Consider the following 6,000-nt stretch of genomic DNA (forward strand, 5'->3'; position numbering starts at 1 on the left):
TTTCTATTTGAGATCACATCATTAGGCCTACCTTAACAACTGCCTTTGCAAGGCATCCAATTCAGTTCACTAGTGTCCCCTCACATGAACTATACCAAATTCGTCCATGTTTGCCCCCAGACATAATGTGAATACAAGCTTTGTGAGGCTGCACTGTTTGTACAGTACATTATGTTGACCCCAGCATGGAGTCCTCAGAAAGAGCAAGTGCTTTTAGATAAACAAGAGAGCCTCCCTTTGTCTGCAGATGTGCTACCTCAGGTAACGGAAATGTTTAGTGCGTTGCACGATGACAATGTAGCTTTTTCCAAATGGGGTGCGCCTCTGGGGTCTACCTGAGATGATGCTCCCTGCAGTGCCTGAAAGAGCAGGAAAGAGCCTTTCTTGACACTCAAACTAAATCCTGTGTACTACGTGGCCAAGTCTCGGTGCGGTCTGCAGAAGGACCGCATGAGAGAAAGGACATTTGGGCTTTGCTTTTACATCTATTTGTATTGCTGTTCAGTGTGCAGATAGCCTACGTTTATTTAGTTAAATCAAATCTATTCATTTGTTTTCTTTCTGTGTTCTATGTTTAGGTTCCCCATGAAATACACTACCCATCTGATATTCATATGTTATACATTTAAATCTTTATTATGTACTGTGACCTATGCAGTAGCAGTAACTGTGACCTATATGCAGTACTAGCCAGAACAGTTGTGGGTTCGACTCCCAGTCAACTCCTCGTTGTGCCCTTCAGCAAGGTACTTAACCTTGCCTCCAGTGAGGCTGGCCCTGTAACTGAGGTCTGTAATGGATAAAAGCATAAGCCAAATAAATAAATATCCCGTACAGTATATACACACACACACACACACCGTATATGTATATATACAGTTAGGAACAAAATTATTCATACTCCTGGCAAATATTGATTTAATGTTGATTTTCTCTTGACCAATATGTTTGTTCTGTCTGAAAATGACTCTGCCACATGGCTAAAGGTTGTAAGACAATGTGGTAGAAACATGGAATCAAAAAAACTTTTTTAACATTTTTATGAAAAATGGCATATCCAAAATTATTCATGCCCTTTTTAAATAATCAATGGAAACATTGCATTCAAAGCTCTTAAAATGGTTCTTATACCTACCAAGCCTCTCCATGTCTCCACAATGATTCTGGCCACACCTTTTTAGCAGCAATCCGGGTTTTGAGGCAGGAACGATTATTTGCCATCACTCTGGCCTTTTGCTCACTTTTTTGACAATATCAAAATGTTGATATTGTTCTCTGTTAACCATTTCTTACCTTGTTTGGCTGTATGTTTTGGGTCATTGTGTGTTTTAATGGTCCAATGCCGCCTATTGGGGCAGGTCTCTCAGCAGACTGCCTGATCTGTTTCTCCATAATCTTAATGTAGCCCCTTGTTTTAGTGATACCATTTACTTTCAGAAGGTCGAGATTGTGAAAGAATGAATTATATTCTCTTTTTTAATGCAAATTTTATGCGAGGCTAAGATGCCGTGGTGTCCTCTCTTGACATGATTAAAACCTGAGGTGTTTGGATAAAAGACTGAATAGATGGATGTTGTTGTTTTTTTGCCAGCCCTGCATGGATGGCCGCATTTTCTCATGTTGCTTGTCTTTTTTCACACATTATCATATGTTTGTGCTGCACAAAGGCACTCATACATAATCTTATTTGTCCTGTTAGTATTGCTAAAGGCATTCAAGTGTGTGTGTACGTGACTGTGCATGAGTGATTGCTACAGTATTCTTTTAACAGCCCTGGGTGATATTTCTAAACCTATTGACATAATTTCATCATTTGTCAACCATGGCAATCTAACATAAACAGTCTAATTTCCCTACCTTTAGTGGTTATTAAGTTCTATATTTTCACAAAGCTCAAACATCATGAGTAAACATGCAATCAAAGAGGAGAATGTACCTGATCGGGGACTGTGAACTTAAGTGTGTGTGTGTGTGTGTGTGTGTGTGTGTGTGTGTGTGTGTGTGTGTGTGTGTGTGTGTGTGTGTGTGTGTGTGTGTGTGTGTGTGTAAGAGAGAGAAAGACATTTGTTTGCTTTTTATACATGCAGAGGAAGGCCAGATAAGGATCTTGATTAAAGTATGAACTCAAGGTTACATTTTACAAATCTGCTGGGTGCTCTTGTTTACCGCAGCTTTAAATTATTAGCATTGTGCCATAGACCTGATCTGACACATCACTACTTTGGAATGAACCCTTCAGGGCAAAAACTCGAAATTCATGGAACTTAAGTTTGCCTGATTGTCAAAAGTGTAAGATGAATCACAGTTAAAGCCTTGCCAGTGCCCCATTTTTGTCAGCAGCGAGCACAGTACCATTTCCTGACTGCAGAAGGATGGGAGGCTATGTTGTCTTTAAATTAGCACGCTTCCTTGTGTTGCCAGCTGGAGTTGAGCTCAGAGCACTGTGTGTTTAGGCTGTGCTTAACCAGGCTTTATTGGGCATTTAGAAACTGCCACAGGGTCTCCTACCTCCGCTGCTGTCTGAAAAGTTCAAGTTACTTTGAACAACAGCCCAGGCACCCCTGCAGAGACCTGAGAGAGAGGACTGTTCCTCCAGCCATACCCCCTGTGCCTTCTTGATAGTCCCAGCGCACTTCCATCTGAGGCATGGATTCTACCTCAAACACCGCTGGAAATGAATTCAATGACAAGGTCCCGTTCGTCATAATATTATTAAATCTATGCAGTGAGTCTGAGATCCTGAGGGCTTGTGTGAGATATCTCAGGGCTGCTTAATCAAAGGTCAGGGTTGCTGCTGCAAGTGGTCTCCCCATGAGGCCGGGTCAGGCATTTGTGCAAGATGTCAGGTATTTCTAACCACTAGTCTCCACTGGAGGTGTCTGGCTGTGCAAAACATGCAGTAGAGAGTCCCCGTGAGTCTCTATATGCATCCAGGACATCCGTCAGGTATCAGGGAAGGCAAGTTTATAAGTGTTGAGAGAAGACGTGAGGCTAGTCAGAGGATGCAGTTTAGGGGGCCGAGAAGAGTGGTCAGCATTAGATATTGTATTCTATCCAGGTAACTTCGGGAGCTATCACTGATTTCTAAAAGAACATATTGAGTATCCGTGGTTTTAAATGTGACATGTTCTTTTACGATTAGTGCTCCTGCTACCTTGATAAGCCAGTGACCTTATTTCATGGTATAGCCTTCTAGAATCTCAAATACAATGTAAAGATCGTAAAGAATAATCACAGGCATCCACTTGTCCCTGCCCAGCTCCTGTGAACCTTTTCCTCTATTCTTATTTGTTTGGGTTCAAATCCATACTTCAGTGGCTCATTGTTCTATACAATGACACATTTATCAATATGTAATTGTATGTGGACATATGTTCACTCAATTGCCTATTCAACTTTCCTCTTTTGCCAATAAAAAGCCTTTTCAATGCGTTACTTTTTTTTGTTTATCTGACACTCAAAACAAGTAATTTGTGTGCATTGACTCCTCTTAACACAAAGGCTTCCTTACACTAACAACTGTAATCACATCTTTGTGGGTTTAAACACGAACATGGTCTTTCTTTGATAACAAATTGTTCAATACATCCTTTTCAGTATTTTCAGAAAAAGGAGTGTATTGCCAATACATTACTCTGGTTGTATTGACACAGCATGTCCTTGAGTGTGATGGTTGTGTGCTTGAAATTGCAAAGAGGTCAAAGGGTTACATGAGGTACTTGGCTGGCCTTTTTTTGCATACAACTGTGGCACTGTTACATCACAATATTATGAAGGACGCAGTGTGACCCACTGACCCTCATTTGCTAACATTTGAAACTTTAATTGTGTCAGATAGTTTTGCACGGCCCCTCAAGGGTCATTTGGTAAATGCTAAGCACGACAGCAAAACAATGTACGCAGTTAATTTCCTGTCACTTGGCTGACATAAACTCAGAGGCCAGTTTCAGAAGCTGTATTAATGAAGGGCTTCTGTCTGGAGATTTCATAGCGATTGTGAAGGTTGTATAGATGTCAGCAAGTTACTGGTCAGGAAACAAGCACAGACAGTGAAACTGTTACAGCTGATAACCAGTATCTTACTATCTCCTTTTACCATCCAGTCAAAGCTTATAGAATATAAATAAATGTGTCAGACACTGTTTGAGTCTGAGTTTTTTGCTTCTTTCCTTTCTTTAATGTCCTTCAAATATGTGATTTGTAATGTGTTTTCACATTTTGGCATGACTGTTTCCTTTTTATCTATGATCCATTGCCATGGACCGTCCATCAGGTATGAATTTCTCAGTCATAAACACTAGAGCGAGCCTCTATTAAGGTGACAGGAGTGAGTGGCTTTCAAGTATAGTGTTGCTGCTGTCCTACAACCAGTTACACAAACTCCTTCTGGACCACAAACCTGTTCATGTCTTTACCAGCTGGGCCATTCAATCAATCAAGTGATTATGCTGCTCTTCTTTGCCCAGGTGTGTTGGAGAACTTCAGATGGTAGGTTTTGTATTCTGCATAAACATATTGTTTGGACATAAATGGGTTATCAACAATGTTTGGGATAGCGTGACTTGTTTTTCGTGTGCGGCACTGTTTGACCTGCTAAGTAATTGTAGGAGAAGGTGACCGCTACCTCAAGCTTTTTACCAATCTGAATTTTAGGGGGTAATTTTGTTGCAGTACATACTGTATGTGCATGTGTGTGTATCTGCGTTTGTGCTAGTTCAGACTCAGACTGGATCATGTTTAAGGGGAGGTGATATCTGTTGCAACCAGTTATTTTTTTTACCATTAGTTAATCTTACAACCCCAAAACAGAAAAAGTTGGGACGTTGTGTAAAATACAAATAAAAATAGAATGTGATAATATACAAGTCTCGTAAAACCATATTTAGCAGCAAAAAGGATATAGACAACATATCAAATGTTGAAAATGAAAATTTGGACTATTTCATGGAAAATATATGTTAATTTTGAATTTGATGCCAGCAACATGTTTCAAAAAAAGTTGGGACGGCAGCATGTTTACCACTGAACTGCTTCACGTATTCATTTAACAGAATTCTGTAAATGTTTATGAACTGAGGAGACCATTTGCTACAGTTTTGAGAATTAAATGTTGTCCCATTACTCCCTTATATAGGATTTCAGTTGCTCAACAGCATAGGGTATTCTTAGTCATGTTTTTCATTCCATTATGCACCTAATTTGACAAATCTGGACTGCAGACAGGCCATCTTAGCACCTGGACTCTTCCTCTATTGAGAAATACTATATATATATATATATATATATATATATGTGCAGAATTTATTTTGCCATTGTTTTCCTGAAATATTCAAGGTCGTCCCTGGCGTTGACATTGCCTGGATGGCAGTATATGCTGCCCAAAACCTATATACATCATTCAGAATTGATTGTGCTTTGCCAAATGTGCAAGATGCCCATGCTGTAGGCACTAATGCTCCTCCACATCGTCATAAATGTTGGGTTTTAAACTGAGCACTAAAACAAGTTGGATAGGTTGGACACTTGGATAGGCCCTCTCCTCTTTAGCCCAGATGAGTCCATGATTTCCAAAAAAAATGGCACTTTGATTGTTCTAACCACAGGACCTTTTTCCACGTTACCTCAGTCAATTTTAAACAAGCTCAGGCCCAGAGAAGAGGGTGGTATTTTCTGTATCATGTCTCAATACAATTTTTGCTGTTACAATTTTGGCTGCAGTTTTTGAATTGAGTATCAAACTGCACATAGACAATGGTTATCAGAAGTTTTCCTGAGCCCATACAATGACAGGTGGAAACAGGTCTGGTATTGATGCAGTGATCTGAGGTCCAAAAGACCACGGACATCCAATTTGTTTTTCAGCTCTTTCCCTTGTTTGCAAAGATTTCTCTGGATTCTCTAAATGTTTTAATAATATTTTTTCCTGTAGATGATTAACTCCCCAAATACGTCACAATTTCATGTTAAGAAGCATTAAAATGACCTTGTTTCATCACTTGT

Source organism: Alosa pseudoharengus, unplaced genomic scaffold (genome assembly GCF_046254945.1).
Source record: "Alosa pseudoharengus isolate Yale_2024_CS ecotype anadromous, Long Island Sound unplaced genomic scaffold, YU_APseudo_1.1 YU_APseudo_1.1_scf_15, whole genome shotgun sequence".
Classification (NCBI taxonomy): Eukaryota; Metazoa; Chordata; class Actinopteri; order Clupeiformes; family Clupeidae; genus Alosa; species Alosa pseudoharengus.